This window comes from Nicotiana tabacum, chromosome 6 (assembly GCF_000715075.1).
Source record: "Nicotiana tabacum cultivar K326 chromosome 6, ASM71507v2, whole genome shotgun sequence".
NCBI classification, from domain to species: domain Eukaryota; kingdom Viridiplantae; phylum Streptophyta; class Magnoliopsida; order Solanales; family Solanaceae; genus Nicotiana; species Nicotiana tabacum.
The window spans coordinates 161,875,006-161,897,629 of NC_134085.1; the positions used below are offsets into that span (position 1 = coordinate 161,875,006).

Here is a 22,624-nt window from a genome sequence, read left to right on the forward strand (position 1 = left end):
ACCCATAATAGAGAATCTGGCCACAACGATATTAGTCCTATTGATACAGGCCAAATCTTTTCAAATCACGAACAACATGATGTACTTGTTGCAAAACAAGAGACTATTTTCGGGGTCATACATTGAAGATCCTCAACAGCAGTTGAAGAATTTCCTATCAATCTGCAAAACTCAAAGGCAGCCCAACGTAACTCAGGAAATAATAAAGTTGTTGTTGTTTCTATTCTCACTGACAGGAGCTGCCCAGACTTGGCTAAACTCACTCCCCATTAATTCCATCACGACTTGGAAGGAGTTATTCAAGCAATTTGTGAATAAGTTTCATCTACCCAACAAGATTGCTAAGCAAATTGATGAAATTTTGAGCTTCAAACAGAAATCAATGGAGACACTGCAAGAAACGTGGGAATGATTCAAAGGGATGTTGGTTATATGCCCGCACCACGGTATTCTATATCAGATGTTGGGGCAACGGTTTTATATGGGTTTGACAGATAGCGTGAAAGCTAATGTTGATGCTTCAGCTGGTGGAGCTTTGTTGAGCAATACATGGAGAGAAAGCTAGAGCTTGCTTGACAAGATGGCACAGAATTCGGGGTGGACAACTATGAGTGCACCTATCACTCTAGTAGTTTACTCAGTGCCCTTAGATCCATCGAACACTCTTGCTGAAAATATGGCCACATTAATGACATAGATGAGTATACTCACCAAAAAGGTGGAAGAGTCAGGGCAGAAGCAGCAGGTACACATTGTTGATACTACCAATGGGGGCTTATGCACATCTTGCATTAGTCAGCCAATTGACAACCAATGGAATGCAGAATTGGGGCCAACAGAATCAGCCATACATTCCAGTCCAGCCACAACTCAACAAAAGAAATATGGGAGGTATGCGACCTCACAATAATATGGCGCCCTACCAACGACCATAGGGATACAACAATCAAAATCAGCAGCAAGGTTTTCATCCTCCTCAGCAGCAACATGGTGGGAGACAGGAAGATGGGTTTGCTAGACTCGAGGCAATGATACAACATGTTATTGGGTCAAATGCAAAAATGAGTGAAATAGTAGATGCACATGAGTCAGCTATTACGAATATTGAAGTGCAGATGGGCCAGATTTCGATGTCTTTAAATAATCGTCCTCATGGGATATTGTCTGCAGACACACATGTAAATCTAAAATATCAAGGCCCGAAGCAGCTGATGGCAGTAAGTCTACGAAATGGTGGAGACTTAGACTTGGAGCAAGAGAGGGTTCAAGAAAGCAGACAGGCTGAGACACTTGTACCAATGCCCATTGAGCTAGATGATTCAATGAAACTGACAGAGGTGACAGTACAGCCTGCCCAGGAAGAACCCAATACACAGATTAAGGCTGAGAAAGAAGCTGAGTCAACCCAGGAACCGGTAGTTGAGGTGGTGTCTGAAAAAAAAAACCCAAATCATTAGGAAGAAGAGACCTCCAACACCATTCCCACAGAGGCTGGCCAAATACTAGAAAGAGGAATAATACAAGAAATTTTTAGAGATGCTTAAACAAATCCAGGTAAATATTCCATTGATTGATGCTTTGAAGGAGATGCTTGGTTATGCAAAAATGATGAAGGACTTGATGTCCCGAAAATTATTTCCAAGACTTGGCCACAGTGACTTTAACTCAGACCTGCAGTGCTTTGGTGACTAGACCAGTTGCTGAGAAGTTGTCTGACCTAGGGAGTTTCACAATTCCCTGCACCATTGGTAATTTTGCTTTTGCCAAGGCACTTTGTGATTTAGGGGCTAGCATAAATCTTATACCCCTGGCGATCTATAAGAGGTTGGGGATTGGAAGAGCTAGACCAATATCTATGTTGTTGCAGCTAGTTGACAGGACTATCAAAAGACCTTCTTGTATCTTGGATGACGTGTTTATTCAGGTAGGGAAATTTGTGTTCCCTGCAGATTTTGTGATTCTGGATTGCAGGGTAGATGAAGAAATTCCCATAATTTTGGGAAGGTCGTTCTTGGCCACAGGGAGAGCTCTTATTGATTGTGAAACTGGGGAGCTCAACATGAGGTTGAACGATGAGGAGATAACATTTAATGTGCAGAAATCTATGAGATGGCCAAGTGAATTCGCCAATTGTTGTCATGGATATAATTGTAGAAGCAGATGATGAGAGTTGACTATTGAGGACCCTCTTGCTACATGTCTTGTAAATTTAGATGAGGTGAATGGGAAAGAATTGGCAGAATGGGTGTTGGCTTTAGAGGACAGAGGGTTTTGGGATAGAACACTTGAATTCGAGCCCCTGCACTTAGAAAATAGAGAAACTCCTCCAGCCAAGCCATCCATAGAAGAACCACCAAAGCTGGAGTTGAAGCCACTGCCCACCCATCTCAGGTATGAGTTCCTAGGACCTAACTCCATATTACCTGTTATTATCTCATCTAGTTTGTTAGATGTACTAGCACAATAACTTTTGCAGGTACTCAAGGAGTGCAAAGACTGCCATTGGGTGGACCATGGCAGACATTAAAGGGATCAACCCGGCATATTGTATGCATAAAATTCTGCTGGAAGAGGGGCACAAACCTTCTAGGGAGCACAAAGAAGGCTGAACCCCAACATGAAGGAAGTGGTGAAGAAAGAGATGATTAAGTGGTTGGATGCGGGAATCATTTTCCCCATCTCTAACAACAACTAGGTTAACCCGGTGCAATGTGTTCCTAAGAAGGGTGGCATGACGGTGGTCAAAAATGATAACAATGAGCTGATCTCTACAAGAACCGTCACAGGCTGGAGAATTTGTATGGACTACAGGAAATTAAATCTGGCCACCCGGAAAGACCACTTCCCATTTCTCTTCATTGATTAGATGCTTGACAGATTGGTAGGGAGGTCCCACTTCTGTTTTCTAGATGGGTACTCAGGGTACAGTCAAATCTCCGTTGCACCAGAGGACAGAGAAAAAACCTCATTCACATGCCCATATGGAATTTATGCTTTTCGGAGGATGCCATTTGGCCTATGCAATACACCCGCCACATTCCAAAGGTGCATGATGGCCATATTCACTTACATAGTCGAAGACATAATGGAGATGTTTATGGATGAGTTCCCAGTGGTGGGAAACTCATTCGACGAGTGCCTTATAAATCTGACCCGAGTGTTGAAAAGATGTATTGAGACTAATTTGGTACTTAACTGGGAAAAATGCCATTTCATGGAACAAGAGGGCATAGTCTTGGGACATCGGGTATCAAGCAAGGGAATTGAGGTAGATCGTGCTAAAGTAGACGTTATAACAAAGCTTCCACCCCCACTTCAATTAAGGCAATCAGGAGCTTCCTCGGGCATGCCGGTTTCTATTGGAGATTCATAAAAGACTTCTCAAAAATTGTCAACCCTCTCTGTAAGTTGTTAGAAAAAGATCACCCTTTCTTGTTTTTGATGATTGCAGGGTAGAATTCGAGGAGTTGAAAAAGAGGCTAATCACAACACCCATCATTATTGCCCCCAACTGGGAGCAACCATTCGAACTCATGTGTGATGCCAGTGACTATGCAGTGGGGGCAGTGCTAGGACAACAGAAAGACAAGCTAATGCACCCAATTTACTATGCCAGTAGAATGTTGAGTGAAGCCCAGCTGAACTACACTATGACTGAAAAGGAGATGCTGCCTGTGGTGTTTGCATTCGACAAGTTCAGATCATACCTGATTGGCTCTAAGGTAATTGTATATACTGACCATGCAGCTCTCAGGTACTTGATTGAGAAGAAGGAGTCCAAACCGCGCCTGATTCATTGGGTTCTATTACTACAAGAGTTCGACCTGGAGATTCGTGATTGTAAGGGCACACAAAATGAAGTTGCTGATCATCTATCACGACTTGAAGGAGCTGAAAACTCAATTGAGGTAGAGGATATTCTAGAAACCTTTCTAGATGAGCAGTTACTCCTACAAGCTTTGAGGAAGTGCCATGGTATGTAGACTTTGCAAATTACCTAAAAAGCGGTATATTTCCCTATGACCTTTTCTCTGTGCAAAAGAAAAAGTTTTATCATGACTGCTGCATATATTACTGGGATGGACCTTATCTGTTTTGAATATGTGTTTACAATATGATCCGGAGGTGTGTCCCTGAGATAGAACAATCTTCTGTTTTGCAGGCATGTCACGTATCGGCTTATGGCGGGCATTTTGGAGGAGTCAAGACGACAACAAAAGTACTAGAAGCTAGGTTCTACTGGCCAACAGTGTTTAAGGATGCACATCAATGGGTGAAGGGCTGTAATGAATGTCAGCAAACTGGGAACATTTCCCATCGCCATGAGATTCCCATAAACCCAATTCAAGAGGTTGAAGTATTCGATGTCTAGGGGATAGACTTCATGGGCCCCTTCGTCAGCTCCTTTGGAAATAAGTACATGCTTCTTGCTGTAGATTACGTGTCCAAATGGGTGGAAGCTGCAGCACTTCCCACCAATGATGCAAGAGTGGTAGTGGGGTTTTGAAAAAAGAATATATTCACCCATTTCGGAACCCCGAGAGCTATTATCAGTTACGAAGGCACTCACTTCTGCAATCGAGCCTTGGAGAAATTGCTAGCAAAGTATGATGTGCGCCACAAGGTGGCAACACCATATCATCCTCAGACCAATGGACAGGTCAAAGTGTCGAGAGATAAAGAGTGTACTGACCAAGACTGTGAATGCCACAAGAACTAATTTTGTGAAAAAGCTAGATGATGCACTCTGGGCCTACAGAACTACTTTCAAAACACCAATTGGTATGTCACCATACAAGTTGGTGTTCGGGAAGGCATGTCACTTGCCAGTGGAACTAGAACATAGAGCTTGGTGGGCAATGAAACAACTGAATCTGGACATTGAGGTTGCAGGAACAACTAGAGTCACAGAATTGCATGAGCTCGACGAGTTCCAATATCTTGCTATTAAGACCACAAGGTTATACAAGGAGAGAACGAAGAGGTTGCACGACAAGAACATTATTGAACGAAATTTCAATCCTGGAGACATAGTATTGCTTTATAACTCAAGATTAAGGCTATTTCTGGGTAAACTCAAGTCACGATGGTCTGGACCATTTTGAATGGTCGAAGTATTCCCTTTAGGTACCGTAGAGATCGCCTCAGAGAAAGACTCTCATATATTTAGAGTCAATGGGCAAATATTGAAACCATATGTGGGCATGGAGGAACCCAAGAAAATGTTAGTGATCTATTTGACTGAACCTCATAGGTCGAGCGAGCCTTAAATGCACTTATTTGCGTCGTGCCGCGACGTTAAATCAGGCGCTGCTTAGGAGGCAACCCATTGATTTGTTGTAACTGACGTGCCACAATATTAACTAAGGCGCTAGTTGGGAGGCAACCCAATGATAGTTAGTAGTTGTTAATTTTGATTTTAGTAAGTACTAACCAATGTAGGTGAGCTTGGGCAGGTGATAAGTCCATCGAACGCGGAAAGAAAAGGTGAACAAATGGAAAAAATTTGTGCCCAGGAGCGCGCCCGCGCTACCAACCGCGCTACAGGCCACACTACCAACCGCGCTACAGGCCACGCATACGGGCAAACATTCCGCCTCAGCATCTCATCCACCAGCGCGCTCGCGCTATGGCCGCGCTAGAAGTGAGACCGTGCATATGGCCAAGTACACTATTTTGACTAGAGGGGCCGCGCTCGTACCATGCTACTACCCACTAGTTCCGCCGGTTTAACTTAACATTTTATTTTATATATATTTTTTAAAATTTTTTATTTTGTTTAATTGTGTTAAGTGTTAGTTACTCCCCCTCCCCTCCCTAACTATTCCCCTTTCTCTTCTTCATTCCCTAACGCAAAACCCCCCAGCCCTAAGTCCTTTCCTCTTTAAAAATTCATTCTTCTCCAAATTTCCCCCTTCTCCATACCCTCTTCTCCATAAACAAATTCCCCAAGACTCAAGCCCGACCCTCCACTACTCTTCTTCACTTCTCCCCACATTCTCTCACTACAGGTATGATTTCTTTTTGCTATTTTTTTTTACAGATTTTTTTTTATTTTTGTTTATTTATGTAGTAGCTTTTTTTTTCTTTTCTTAGTAGAAATTTGTAGTGTTTGTGTAGTTTTTATGGTTGGTGATGTTGGTGATATTGGGTTACAACATGTCTGAATTGGGGTGTGGGTATATAATGCCCACAAAGTATTTGTTTAAATGCCTCACTAAGTCTAAATGGGTACTTGTGATCAATTGTGCGAGTGAAGTCTGAGTAACTGCAATTGAGTCACACATTTTGCGCTGTGATAATACTATTCCTCTTTCAGGTACTATAGCTCCATCCAGGAAACGACGCACCACAGGTGCTTCTTCCAGCGGTCAAGCTGGATCGTCTAGGGAACGTGGGTCATCTCCTGATCGTTCCTTTGATAGTAATAGGTTCGACTCTGCCAAGGCTCAAGACTGCTTTGCGGATAAGGCCCCAAAGAAATCGATATCGGAAAGGGGCATAGATATAGGGTCGGTCCAGCTGGGCTGCCCTAATTTGTATAATGAGTTGGTAAGGCAGGGGCTACAAATCTTCCCTGAAGAGCCGGACAAGGGGAATGTGATTGTTGTCCGTGAATTCTACGCCAATGTAAAAGAACATGTGAATGGCATAGTAACAGTGCACAGAAAGGTGATGAATGCCTCTGTTGAGGCTATACGGAGGATATACCAGCTGCCCGCTCTTGTGGATCCATATGAAGACTATTATGAGATGTATGGCAGATCACATACGCAGTGGAAGAGGTTTTTTGCAACAATCTGTGCACCTGGCAAGGAAATTATATGGATGAAGTATGACCAGAAGTTTCACTCCACGACGCTAACCTTTGAAGGGAAGTGCTGGTTATATGTTATCAACAACCGCCTGATCCCATCTTCCAACACCACGGAGGTGAATGGTCCTCGAGTGGCTCTGATATGGTGCTTTATGAATAGTCACAACTTTGACGTGGCCAAGCTGATTCATGAAGATATGTTCACCCGTTGTCCAGTGAAAACAAATTGGTTCTTCTTCCCTTCCTTGGTTACTAGACTGTGCCGGGCAGTTCGGGTGCCGAAAAATCTGGCTGTGGATGGGATAGTGCCAAAAGACTCCAAGTTTTAAGCAGATAAGATAACCATTAGGAAGGAGCCGGTGGCAGCAGGTGGTGATGATAATGGTGAATCTAATGACTCTGAGGAAGAGGAGGCTGAGTAGGAGGATATGAGGGTCGAGTCACCAGCCCATTAGCAAATTACAGAGGCTTCAGTACCATTTGGGGCTGCTCGGGTTACCCGGTTCATAGCTTTGGAGCAGGAGGTGGCCGGACTACGTACCTTGGTCACTGACTTGGGTACACATGTTGACGCAGTGGCTGCCCAGTAGGTGAAATCGGAAAAGAAAATATTGGGCTGGCTGAGAGCTCTGGTTCGTGCGTGCAATCTGAACATAGACACGGTCTCCGATCAAGAGTAATCATTCAGGGAAGTTCCTTTACCTTACTATTCTTTATTTTGTATACCATGAGGACATGTCTTCCTTTTAAGTGTGGGGTGAGGGATACTTCAATGTATGTGTGTATATGTAACAACTTGACTGTTTTGATGTTTTCTTTGTTTTTCTTGATTGTTTTTGGTGGTTTTGAGTAATAGTCAAATTAGGTAAGTTCAAAGTAGATAAGTAGACTTGTCTCGACGACAAATCTCTTTTGACGGGGTTCTTGAGAGTCTAAGTCGACGTGAAAATCTGAAAAAAAAGAAATATGTTGGACTTTTCGTGATGACGGATCTTCTAGACAATTTTCTTAAGGGAAGTATGTCTAAAGAAAATACCAAAAAAAATTTCTTTGTTTTAGGTACTGTAGTAACTCCCCCTTGGTTTTTCTTTGGACCACGGTTCTTTTCCAAGGGTTTTGCTTGAACCGGGTATAGTTAGTTTTTTGTTTACTTTGTTTCTAGTTTTTAGTTAGTATTAATGGGCTATGAGCTAAAATAGAAAGAGAAATCCTTGGCATTGATACACCTGAACACAGTAGACACTAGAGTGTAACACTTAGTCTTAGTGATTGACTCTTGCTAGAGTGCCTTAAATTGTATGTTTGTAACTTACTTGAGTACTCAAACGAGAGTGTCTTGATAAGCCAATCTAGAGTGAGTCATGTACCATATGTGTGTGAGTTGTACTGTATTCTATGTTCTGTATTTGATGCCTAGAACTTGCTCCGTGTGTTTGCAAAGCGAAATAGTAGCTTTATTCAGTTTTAGAAGTGATATAGGCATTTCTTTGTTAAGCCAGATATATAAAGTAGACCCACATAAATGCAATACAACGTAGTTAACCCCGTTGAGCCCTAAGCTTATTTCTTTGGCAACCACATTACAAACCTTACCCAATTATTTGAACGGCCCCATCTGTTTGAACGCTTTTACCTTCCATGAGTACTTGAATGGTTATGAAATATGCAAAAGCTCAAGTGTGTGGTGGTGGTTTGGGTTTTTGAGTGGAACCGATGAAATAGAGAAAAGGTGCAGTAGTTTGAAAAAGTAAGAGAATAAGCACCAATTAAAAAAAAAGAGAATGAGTAAATGTAGTATTTGATAAGTGGTGACTTGATACAATTGCACCTAATGGAGTTGGGTGTTATAAATAGAAGTGTGGTGGAATGTCTGGTTTGACATCAGTATGGTTTTGAATGTTAATGTGAGTGTATTAAAAGTACTTAGAGAGGTTAGTCACTATATCCACATATATCATACCCGTCCCTTAGCCTACATTACAACCAAATGAAGTTCTAATTGATCTTAGACTGAACTCGACTAGTAGCGTAGTACACTACGGGCAAGCTTATGGTGCATCTGTGTGGCATGTGAATGTTCTTTTTGAGAGTGAGCGAATTTTGTCTATCTAAGTTCCTAATTGTTCTTAATATTATTATTTGTGGAACTAATCCCTTGTGTGATGTGAGGGCATGTGATTCACGAAGGAAAGGTAAGTCCTGACTTCTGTATAGAGTAATTTGAGTAAGTACGAATATATCACGACACGTGAGAGTCGACTTTTGAGGCAAAGATTGTACACTACTAGATGTAACTTTGGTGATTTGTTCTTGGTGTGATACGTTATGGAGAAAACATTAGTTAAGGAACCTTTATAGAGTGTGGTGGATTGCTCGAGGACTAGCAATGATTTAAGCGTGGGGTGTTGATAATAGGCTAGATTCATGTAATTTGGCGACTGTTTATGCCTCAGCTTAACTATGCTTCACTGTTCTAGGATAGTTAAATGACGATAAATTAGCTCTAATTTTGAATTTTATGTTTTGCAGGAGCGAGTTGCGCTTATGAATACTTAGGACAGTGTTTAGAGATAAAATTAAAGCAAGGGAAGCCCCTCGGAGCTAAGTACGTGTGAAAAAAGAGAGAAAAGATGAGCTAAAATGATGATCCAGCTTAGCGCGGCCATTAGCGCGACCGCGCTAGTTCAAAACCTCGAGGCAGAAGACTTTGCTATATGCGCGACCATTAGCGCGGGCACGAACGCGGCCGCGCTAGTCCAGTTCGGGGTACATAATTTCCGGGGTAAACTCGGAAGTTCGGGGGTAATTCCACCTAACCTATAAGAGGTCCAGCTCGCCCAAAGGGATATTATCAAGGTTTTTACAGCTTAGTTGAAGGCAAGGAGAGGAAAAAGGCAAGGACAATAATTCGACATCGAGTTCTTCCTTTCTTCCTTTTGTATTTACCATTTATGATGAATTTTGTTGTTGTTAGTATGAATACGATTATCAGTAGCTAATTATTTAGTCTAGGGTTTTGATGGAACCTATTGAAGGATGAACTTCTTGTTATGTTAATATAGTTTGCCCAGTTTAATCTCAATTTGTTCAACTACGTTCTTATTGTAGTTAATTGATAGGATCCTCAATTAGCTGTGCCTATTTAGTATGTATTACTTGGGAGAGAGTGTATATTTAGGTAATTATTGAATAACACCACTCCCAAAGTATATGAGGAATCAATAACCGAGGGTTTGAAGATGGGATTCGGGATAACGAAACACTGGATGCGATCTAAAGTGAGCCGTAATAAAAGGTAGCTAGCGTAACTCGAGAGAGTATGTCTAGTAAATTGTCATAATTACTCGGGAGAGATTTACGGTAGTAAGAGTGCTCATGATCGATAGAGACGATTAGGCAATTCTATGCGAAACATAACAGGAAGGGATTCCATCAATAGGGGAAATCACAACCTTAGATCCTTCTCTTATTTGTTTACAACTCAATCATAATTAGCTTTTAGTTTACTTAACGTTATTTAGTTATAGTTAGTAAAAATATCTCCAATTATTATTCAAAATATCTGAAAAGTTGATTATGAAGAATTCAGTGAGTCTAACAAGAGTAATTGGTAGGTTAATTCCCTGTGGGATTTGACTCTGGGCTAAATACTCAGATTATATTTGTAACGACCGCTTGTCTTTTTTGTAAGGCATAGTTGGGCATTATCAAACATGTGTGTGTAGAACTCCTAGGTGGTATCGTCTATGCATCAGATGCACATCTCGTTTGAGAAGGCCTACGAGAGAGATTATTTGACAAGGTCAGGTCAATCAAGTGAGGATTTTTCAGTTATTGCAACATTATCACAAGGAACTAGCTTAGTTTCAGTTTACTTATTGAAATTGAAGGAGCTTTGGCATGAATAAGATGTTTCAGGCCCATTCTCTAATTGTAGATGTCCAAAATCAAAGGAGAATGTGGAAATGATGCACCAACAATGAGTAATGCAATTCCTAAGTGGGCTTAAATGATTCGTATGATCAAGCGCGCAGGCAAATCCTGATGAAGACCACTGCACCAAACTTCAAACAAGCATATGATATGATTGTATAAGATAAGAGTCAACAAATGATTGGTGCTAATATTGTGACTGATACGGCTGATGTTATGGCAATGCAAGCAGGAAGAGGTAAAGGCTTTCGAGGAAGGAAGCAATTTATACAATGTGAGCACTATCACATGAGGAACCACACGAAAGAAAATTGCTACAAACTCATTAGCTTTCCATCTGATTTTGATCAAAGGAAGAAAACTGGTGCTCAGAATTATTATCGAGGAAAACCAGACAACTGGAAGAGAGAGTCGCTTGCTGTTGTGAATCATGTAGATGTAGGCTCATCCTCTCAAGCAGCTGAAGGTGGGCAACTCATGAAGCCTGCTGACAGAGGACATTACTTCACTGATGAACAATATAGCCAGATACTCAGCCTTCTCAGCAAAAATTTTGGGGAATGTCAAGCAACTACAATAGGTAAGGTCACAAGCCTAATGTCTAAATTAGACCAACAATTTGATCAAAGGGACAGAGATTAGATTGTTAACTCAGGGGCAACTCATCACATTGCTTCTAGTCTAGAATTGCTTGTCAATACCAAGAGCACAGATAGGTTCATCAGAGATAAGGTACACTTACCTACATGGGAGAAAGCTGATATTACTCGCATTGGTAATACTGCACTATTTGAAAAGGAAGTAATCAGAAATATGCTTTATGTACCTAATTTTAGGTTCAACATATTATTAGTTTCAAAGCTAACCAAGGCATTACCTTGCAATGTCAATTTCTTCCTTGACTTCTGTGTGTTTCGGGATCTTTGGAGTGGCAAGGTGAAGAGGATTGATAAAGAAAAATGGAGGACTGTATGTGCTCAAAGGTGGTAGATTGGCTAATAGACTAAAGGCAATAAATGCATTGAGCAGAGTGGTTGAACGAGATAGCAGCCTGTGGCATAAGAGGATAAGTCATCCTTCACTATCTGTCATGAAGAATACGAGAGCCTTACATGTTAATACTAGTAGTTTAGCACAAAATACCTGTTTTGTATGTCCATTGGCAAAGCAGACAAAATTGAGTTTCCTCTTAGTGACTCTAGATCTAATGTTCTGTTTCACCTTGTACACATGGACTTATGGGGACCTTATAAAATTTTAACTTTTGATAGAAAATACTATTTTCTTACAATTGTGGATGGTCACTCTAGGCATACGTGGATATATTTTTTACATATGAAAGCTGAGGTTATAGTTATGATGAAACAATTTCTAACCATGATTCAGACCTAGTTTGGAACTTCAATCAAGCTTATTAGATCAGATAATGGGACTGATTTTCTCAATACTCAGTGTGCAGAATTGCTAAATGGTCTTGGCATAATTCATCAAAGCAGTTGTGCCTATACCCCTCAGCAGAATGACATAGTTGAGGAAATATAGGCATATCTTGGACACTGCTAGAATATTAAAGCTTCAAGGATCAATACCTATCAAGTATTGGGGTATTTGTGTGAAAAAATAATATACTTGATCAACAGAATGCCTTCTAGTGTCCTAGGGGGAAAGACACCTTTTGAGCTATTGTACCACAAGAAGGCATCACTGAAGCATTTGAAAGTACTCAGATATTTGTGCTTTGCAACAGTCTTACCCTAGGGAGACAAGTTTGCAAAAAGGGTAAGGATGTCTGTCTTCTTGGGGTATTCAGAGACACAAAAGAGGTATATACTCCTAGACCTGAAAACCAAACAATTTTTCACATATAGAAATGTGAAATTCAGAGAGTCAATGTTTCCTTTTGCTCGTAAAAATAGTGGTACTTGGCCACAGATTGCTAACAGCCATCAGGAGTTGAATTATATATGTATTTTCCCTATACATTGAGACTATGAAGATTAGATCCACAACTAAAACTCAAAATATGCCAGCTGAAGGAGAAGAGTCAATCCATCATGAGGAAGTAATTCAAACTGATCTGCAAATTCATGAGCTGCAAGACACATGAGTGAATGAGGAAGAAACACAAGCTGGAACGGAAACTAATGTCTCATGCAACTCAAGAAAGTGAATAATATCAAGAAAGTCCACATCAAAATATAAGTGGACAAATAATACAAATGCAGAACCACAATATGGTAGAAAATCCATCAGAAAGTCCAATGAGCCTATTTGGATGAAAAATTATGTCATCAGTAAGAAGTCCAACGCATGTAGTTATCCACTCTCAAACTATTTGTCCTATGACAAAACTACTCCTAGCTATCAATGCTATCATCAAAGTTCTCTCAACTAGTAGAGCCACAAACATTCAAGATAGCAGTATAGGATAATAGATGGGTGGAAGCAATGAAGCAGGAGATCAAAGCCTTAAAAGATTATAAAACATGGAGCATAATTGACTTATCAAAAGGAAAGAATATAGTGGCTCAAAATGGGTGTATAAGATCAAGTACAAGTCAAATTGTGAAATTAAGAGATTCAAGAAGAAGTTGATTGCAAAAGGATATAGTCAAAGAGAGGGGCTGGACAACCATGACACCTTCTTACTAGTGGCCAAAATGGTGGCTGTGAGATTTGTGAAATTATTAGCAGCTTCCAGGGGCTGGAATTTATTTCAATTAGACGTGTACAATACCTTTTTACAAGGTGACTTATTTTAGAAAGTATACATAGAGTTATCGGAAGGGTTCAGGCAGCAGGGTGAGAAAAAGGTTTGCAAGTTGTTGAAGTCTTTGTATGGGCTCCAACAAGCCTCGAGGCAGTGGAATATCAAATTAACTGAGGCATTACTGAGTGCGGGCTTTGTTCAAAGCCATCATGATTATTCATTATTTTCTTTAAGGAAGCAAGATAATCTTGTGATTGTATTAGTGTATGTAAACGATCTTCTAATCACAGGAAATAGTGTAGAGTTAATTGGACATACCAAAGCTATTATGCATCAGCAATTTAGAGTCAAGGACTTAGGAGAACTCAAATATTTCCTAGTCATTGAAGTTTTGAGATCCAAGACTGGAATTCTACTAAATCAAAGAAAGTACATAGTGGAGTTAATCTCAGAGTTGGGTTGAGTGGAGCTAAGCCAGCCTCTATACCTCTATTGGCAAATGTCAGACTAACTACTGCAGAATATGATCAAACAAATGGTGTTAAAGATGATGAGTAGAAGACATCAGTTCCTATCAAAGATTGGTGAGTAAGCTCTTATATATTACTATCATTAGGCCTGATATCAACTATGTAGTGCAAACATTAAGCCAATTTATACAAAGGCCTAAGAAGTCTTACTGGGAATCAACAATGAGAGTTGTAAGATACTTGAAAGGGGCACCTGGGCAAGGCATTTTGATGAGTTCTGGAAATGCAGAAAGACTCACATGCTAGTGTGATTCAGATTGGGTTGCATGTCCTAATACCAGGAAGTCTATCACTAGCTATGTTGTAAAGTTTGGAGATAGCTTAGTGTCATGGACATCAAAGAAGCAACAAACTATATCCAGAAGTTTAGCCGAGACTGAATATAGGAGTATGGCTGCAGCAGTAGCAGAAATAACATGGCTATTGGGGTTGCTCAAGGAGTTGGGAGTTCATGTTGCTTCACCAATGACAATTTTTAGTAATAACAAATCAGCCATACAGATTGTAGAAAATTCAATCCTACATGAGAGAACAAAGCATTTCGAGTTTGATTACCACTTCATTTGAGACAAGATTAAGGAAGGAGTAGTCAAGACAATTCATGTGAGTACCAAGGATCAACAAGCAGATTTGCTGACAAAGGGGCTAGGGACTACACAACACATGTATCTACTTGGCAAGCTTGGTGTGCTCAATTTCTTGCACCCTCCAGCTTGAGGGGACATGTTCAAATAGAGGATATGCAACTCACGTGTATATTTGTTAGTTAGATTGTTAGTTACAACTGTTAGGTAGTTAATGACAACTATTAATGAGCTGTGTTAGCTTGATAAGTTAATTAGTTATTGGTTAGTAATATATGTACAATGTTAACTACTGAATGGTCTAATCAAACAGTTGCCTTCTCTAAGTGTATTGGGAAAAATTGCATTTATATATGTAAGTGACATGTTGAGACACGTGGACTAGTCAAATAGTCAAAGAATTATAATTAGTCAAGAGGCATGGGTAGCAATAGAAACGAGCAGAGGCAAAGGAAGAGGCACAAGAGGACATTCGAAGGATTCAGCGCCCGTACCTATTTAAGTCATTTATCAAAAGGAATAGATCTGACCATAATAAAGAGCGCATATACGAAATTCGACAAGCATTAAACACTGGATACGTTAGAGAATTTGTATTGATTACAATGATTGTGTAACGTAGCATTCAATGTCTTTAATTATTCATAATAGCCTCATTATGATTTGGGGAAAATGCATATCTTCAAGATACCTATAAAAGGGAGGTATCTGGTCACTTGTAAACACAAGATACGATTGGAATATACTTTGATTCACTTGTTTTTCTCCTGATTACATTCTGGTTAACCCAAATTACTTTCTTCTACATATTCTTTTAATTATCAGTAACCCGCGTTCTTCTAAATTCTAGCTTTGACTAAAATTCTATTTTTTTGGTTAAACAAATCGGTTCCGTTATCGGGAATCTGATAATCTATTTTCTTTTCACTTGACCTTCCTTGTTGCATCAATTATGTCGAATAACAATGACAACACCCCAGGAAACCAAGAGAACCAACAAAGTCAGGGAGGTCCACAGAATATTAACATTCAAGTTCCTACTCCACAGGACTCTCCACGACAATCTCGTGAGGGTACTCCTGATAGATCTCAAATAAACGAGTATGCTCAATTTGAAAATGCTGAAGCTGTTGATGAAGCTTTGCAGAAATTAATTACTGCTGAGGTCAACAATGTTGTTGAGGCGCTTGTTAACCAGTTACCTGTTGCAACACCCACACCTACTCCAAATAATAACACTATAGAAAACCCTCATTCCGGGCTTGTTAACTCAGGCAGCGATGGAACTCCCAGTAAACCGCAGGAGAGAGAACCAGGTAAGGTAATTAATTCTAATTTACAAAATTTAGTACTAACCTTGCAGAAACAGCTGAAGGAGCAAAGTGAGCACATAGAGCAGATACCCAGGGTGTCGCCCATAATCAAAGGGGTAGACATGAACAGATATTCGCAACAACCCTGGAAGCCAAGTGCTGCCCTACTCCCAATTCCAAAAAAGTTCAAAATGCCTGATATTCCAAAGTATGATGGAACAACAGACCCACGAGACCACGTGACTGCATTTACAACGGGCGTAAAAGGCAATGATTTGACTAAGCAGGAGATTGAATCGGTATTAGTCATGAAATTTGGTGAAACACTCACCAAAGGAGAACTAACATGGTATTCCCTTTTACCTAAAAATTTTATAAATTCTTTTGCTAAGCTTGAAGATTCTTTCATCAAAGCACACTCGGGAGCTCAAAAAATGGAAAAAAGAATGGAGGATATTTTCAAAATCAAGCAAGGAGATTCAGAATATCTTAGAAAATTCGTGGAAAGATTTCAACGTGAAAGAATGACATTGCCACGTGTACCTGATAACTGGGCAGCTATAGCTTTTACAAGCAATTTGAATGAAAAAAGCTCGAAAGCTACGAGGAGACTCAAGGAAAGCCTTCGAGAATTCCCAGCTACAACATGGAATACTGTTTATAACAGGTATAGTACGAAGTTGAGGATTGAGGAAGATACTGTTCCACGATCTCAAAAAGAAGAAAGTATACGTTTAAGACGTGTAGAGACCGAAAAAAGATCCGGTAAAAACAGGTACGAGCCCTATATGGGACCTGCGGGAAAAGACTCATGGTCAAAATAGGATAATCAAAGGCACGATCACAGATCAAGAAACAGAGAATCAGGTTCTTCATCAAGATTTAGGAACGAGCGAAACAACTATGAGTCACGGGATGATGATAGAAATATAAAAGCGAGATTCGTAGGTTACAACTTCAACGTCAGCACCTCTGAGTTCATAGCTGTTTTGAAAAACATGGGAGATAAGGTTCAATGGCCAAAGGAAATGAGATCGAATCCAAACAGGCGCAACCCTGACCATTGATGCGAGTTCTATAATGACCACGGGCATAAAACAGCAGATTGCAGATTTTTACAAAGTGAATTTAATCATTTATTAAAACAAGGATATCTTACTGAGTTGTTTTGCTAGAAAGGCAAGAAAGCTTACATGAAGAACAGGTAGGAGCCTCCAAAACCACCTTCTCCCTAAAGAACTGTTAACGTTATAAGTGGGGGTGAAGACATCAATGGTGTATCATATACTGCAGCTAACAAAACTTCCAAAGTAACTATTACCCAAGGGAAATGGGTGCGGCATGTTTTAGAAGAAGGCAATATTACATTCAATGATGCAGATACAGATGGCATATTAACCCCTCATAACAATGCACTGGTAATATCTTTAATTGTGCATGATACTAATGTGAAACGAGTTTTGATTGATCCAGGTAGTTCCGTGAACATTATTTTGCTAAGAGTGCTACGTGAGATGCAAGCTGAAGATAGAGTAATACCAAAGGTGCATACTCTATCTGGATTTGATAATTCTAGTGTCGTCACGAAAGGAGAGGTAACACTCACCACTTTTGCTGAAGGAGTCGTCAAAGATACAAAGTTCCAGGTAGTAGACATGGAGATGGCTTACAACATGATTCTGGGGAGACCATGGATCCATGAAATGGATGTTGTTCCTTCAACCTTACATGAAGTTATCAAATTTCCATTGCCATAGGGAATCTGTCAAATTCGCGGAGATCAACATACATCCAGGGCTATTAACTCCGTTGCAGATACAAGCACGAGAAGTGAAGGTAAATAGCAATCACAGAAGGCAGTTGAGGACATCACAACACAAACCTCAACTAAACAAGGGAAAACAAATGTAGACTCAAGGCCTGATATCATTCAAGAACTAGAAGAGAATGAAAATATCAAAACAACGATAGAGGAATTAGAACCTGTCGTGTTATTCGCTCAATGGCCTGATAAAAAAGTCTATGTCGGAGCTAATCTTGACCAAGGAATGAAAGGTAAGTTAACTGAATTTTTGAAAACTAACATGGACTGCTTTACTTGGTCCTACTCCGACATGACAGGAATACCACCGGGGTGATGACTCATAAACTAAATGAAGATCCGTCATATCCTCCTGTGAAGCAAAAGAAAAGAAAACAGGGAACTTTCAAGAATCAGGTGATTCAAGAAGAAGTCCAAAAATTGCTAAAAATTGGTTCCATTCGAGAGGTAAAGTATCCTAACTGGTTAGCCAATACTGTTGTGGTTCCAAAGAAAAATGGTAAGTGGCGAGTTTGTGTAGATTATACAGATCTTAACAAAGCATGCCCTAAAGATTCTTTTCCACTACCACACATAGATCAATTGATTGATGCAACTGCAGGTCACGAATTATTAAGTTTTTAGATGCATATTCAGGTTATAATCAGATTAAAATGGATCCAGAAGATGAAGAAAAAACTTCATTCATAACAGACAAGAGGACTTACTATTATAAAGTAATGCCCTTTGGTCTAAAGAATGCAGGTGCAACATATCAGAGGTTAGTTACCAAAATGTTTCAGGAATATTTAGGAAAGACTATAGAGGTATATATAGATGATATGCTTGTTAAAACTCAGTACTCAAAAAATCACATATCACACTTATCTGACACATTTTCAATTTTGCGCAACTTTAATATGAAGTTAAATCCTGAAAAATGTGCATTTGGCGTTGCATCAGGCAAGTTTTTGGGTTTTCATATTTCTAGCTGTGGAATTGAAGTAAATCCTGCACAGATTAAAGCCATTGAGGAAATCCCTGACATACTTTCAAACAAGAAAGAAGCTCAAAGATTAACAGGGAGAATTGCGGCCTTGGGAAGATTCATCTCTAAATCATCAGAGAAGTGTTTTAAATTCTTCTCAGCCCTTAAGAAGCAGGATCATTTTGAATGAAATGAGGAATGTCAACAAGCACTTAGGAATTTGAAAACGTACTTATCAAATCCACCTTTGTTGGAAAACCAAAGGCTGGGGAAAAGCTACTCCTCTACCTACTGTTTCGGAAGTGGCGGTAAGTGCTGTTTTGGTCCGAGAAGAGCAAGGTAAACAATCCCCTATCTATTACGTAAGTAAATCTTTGTTAGATGCAGAGACGAGGTATCCTCAGTTAGAAAAACTTGCACTTGCGTTAATCATGGCATCTAGAAAGTTAAGACCTTACTTTCAGTGTCATCCTATCATTGTGGTAACTACCTACCCTTTACGTAACATATTACATAAGCATGAGTTATCAGGTAGGTTAGCTAAGTGGGCAATAGAGTTAAGTGAATACGAAATTGCATACCAACCTAGAACTGCTATAAAATCGCAAGTATTAGCTGATTTCGTGGCTGATTTTAGTCAGGGAATACAGTTAGAAGCAGAAAAAGAATTACAGGTGTTCAATGGAGCTAACCCAGGAACTTGGACTTTATTCACTAATAGCTCATCTAGTGTGAGAGGAGCAGGTTTGGGGGTCGTATTAGTACCACCTACGGGTGAAACCATTTGGCAAGATATTAAATGTCATTCCCATAACTAACAATGAGGCAGAATATGAGGCTATGATTGCAGGTTTAGAACTGGCACAGAAACTTGGCATAAATCAGATTATAATCAAGAGTGATTCACAACTCATAGTTAATCAAATGCTGGGGAGTTATACATCCAGGGAAGCAAGGATGCAGTAGTACTTGGAAAAGGTCGGGAATTGATAAAACAATTTCAAGATCGGAAAGTTAGACAAATACCCAGGGACAAAAATCTTGAAGAAGACGTCCTAGCTAATCTCGCATCTGCGGCCGACGTGGCAAACGATGCAAATGCCTCAGTGATATATTTATTTCATTCAGTTCTTGATCCTGATGCGAATGAGGTAAATTTTAATAAGTTAACCTGGGATTAGAGGAACAAAATTGTTGCTTTTTTGCAGTATGGAACCGTTTCTGATGACAAGAAAAAGGTTTATGCGCTTTGAAGACAGGTCGCTCGGTACTGCTTAAAACAAGACAATCTATATCGTAAAATATTCGGTGGTCCCTTAGCAAGATGCCTTGGACCTTCGCAAACAGAGTATGTAATGAGAGAAATACACGAGGGTCATTGCGGGAATCACGCAGGTGGAAGATCACTAGTAAGAACCTTAATTAGGGCAGGTTATTACTGGCCTAAAATGGAAGAGGAGGCAGAAAGTTTCGTGGCCAAATGTGATAAATGCCAGAGGTACGGTAACAATATGCATAGACCTGCGGAATTATTACATCCGGTCATTGCATCATGGCCATTTATGAAATGAGGAATGGATATCGTAGGTCCATTACCGCAAGCAAAAGGACAGGTAAAGTTTTTGCTTATTCTCACTGATTATTTTACTAAATGGGTAGAGACAGGTGCATTCAAACAGGTGCGAGAAAAGGAAGTCAGAGACTTTATTTGGCAGAATATCATATGTCGATTCGGCGTACCAAAGGAGATCGTATGTGATGATGGTCCTCAGTTTATTGGAGCTTAGATCACAGAATTTTTTCAAAGCTGGCAAATTAAAAGGATTACGTCAACACCCTATCATCCGGTGGGTAATGGATAGGCAGAATCAACGAACAAGGTTATTATCAACAATTTAAAGAAACGACTAGAGGAATCAAAAGGAAACTGGCATGAAGTGTTACCTGGAGTTTTATGGGCATATCGCACAACTGCAAAAACAAGTACAGGAGAAACACCGTTCTCATTGGTTTATGGAGCTGAGGCTTTAATTCCAGTTGAGATAGGGGAACCAAGTACACGGTTCACACAGGCGACACAAGAATCTAATGACGAGGAGATGCGGGTCAACCTAAATTTACTCGAGGGCGGAGAGAAGCTGTTTTAATAAGAATGGCAGCACAAAAGCAAGTCATAGAACGATACTACAATAGAAAAGCACGCCTCAGGTTCTTCAAAATTGGGGACTTCGTGCTTAAAAAGGTTTTTCAGTCTACAAAGGTAGCTAACACATTTAAATTAAGTCCAACATGGGAAGGACCCTACAGAGTGTGTGATGTTGCAGGAAAGGGAGCATATGAACTGGAAACAATGGATGGCAAAATACTACCTTCGCATTGGAATGCTGTTCATTTAAAGGGATACTATTTCTAAGAAAAACCCACGGTCAGGTATAACCATTTTAAATTTCATTTTTGAATTGTTAAAATTTTACTAACTATTTTAGATGATAGGCAAAACGCTAACCCGTACTAAATGATGAGTCACGACCTATAAGGCACATGGAGTAACCTAAAATTCCTGGCCTAAGGTTACAATTATTCTGATAGAAATGCAAACGGGTTATGCAGTATTCATCTATAATCGTCCCTCCGAGTCCCGTATGTTTTTCCTTTTTAGGAAAAGGACCAAATGAGAGAAACTATCAAGTTCTCGAGGCTTCATACTTCAACACTCAAACACTTGAGGGACTACATAATATACACGAACATGTGTATAAAGAAGGCAAAGAAGATTAAGGAAAAATCAAGCCTGAAAGAGTCAAATGCAGAGTAAAAGTCATAAAGCCACGAGATAAGGCCAAAGAAAAACCTCACTATAGTTAGGGTAAAGGCTATGTACTAAACGGGTTATAAGGAAAAACCCTGTGTCTATTATTCTTCTTTTAAATCTGTTACAAGAAAAATAATTACGAGAAAGTTATAGATGTAATTCAAATACATGTAAAGTTTTATTCGGAACTAGACAAGGTTCAAAAATAAAAACTTGTCAAAGTTATCTTAGAGAAACATATGTATTCCTATTTCATTTATCGTATGATAACACCGCTAGTTCTGAAGTTAAAGCTCGTACTCGCTGCTCTAAGATATTCTTGCTCTCTTGTAAGTTCTCTATATCAAGCTGTGCACTCTCAAATTGCCCCTTCCAATTGGTTGCTTCCAATTGAGAGTCACGTGCTATCTTCTCCAAAGGGGCAATTCTTTTCATCAATTCTGTGCTGATAAGATTGGCCTAAAAAAAAGAAATAAGAATCTCAAAGATGAAAAATTTTGCAAAGTAAAAAAGGGAGAGAAGAAAAATACCTTCAGAGTGGCATGCACGATATCATTCATTTAAGTCAGGGAACTATGGCTCTCCAGCTTTGCTTTTTCAATTGGGCCAATAAGAGGCTCCAGCCATACATCCGCCTGACCTGACTTTCTCAAAAGGCTGCTCTCAGTAGGAACTTCAATAATTACCCGCCTCATAGTGACACTTCTACTTGAAGAGCCTGTTTCAGTATGATGAATGATATGAGGGGTAATAGTCAAAGGAGGAGCCGAAGAAGAGGTAAGAGCAGTAGAAGAAGGAACAAAAATAACTGGGGCCGGTAAATAAGGAATCACAGGCACGGATAATGAAAAAGACGATAAAGGTACTTCGTCTAAAACAGGCCCGACATCTTCACGACCAAATCCACTGACGAAAAGTTGGTCAATAGACTCACAAGTATCATGAGGAGTGACGTCATCATCAGGAATTATTATTGGGGTTTCAACAGGTTCGGTAAGAGAAACCGAAACTTCAGCTTCGTTATTGGAAACGATGCATCTCCTAATTGTATTTCTAACATTTTTGGGGTTTTTGTTTAATAACTACTATTATCAACTACAAGTTTAAGCTAATTTATGCTGAAGGGATATGTACTA

General features: G+C 39.8%; 1 non-coding gene across 1 annotated transcript; it reads right to left on the reverse strand.

Moving 5' to 3' along the window:
* Nucleotides 1–343: 343 nt before the first annotated feature.
* On the reverse strand, nt 344–450 carry LOC142182398 (small nucleolar RNA R71). Its single transcript, XR_012711233.1, has one exon. It is a non-coding gene; the product is annotated as a small nucleolar RNA R71 (small nucleolar RNA).
* Nucleotides 451–22,624: the final 22,174 nt, after the last annotated feature.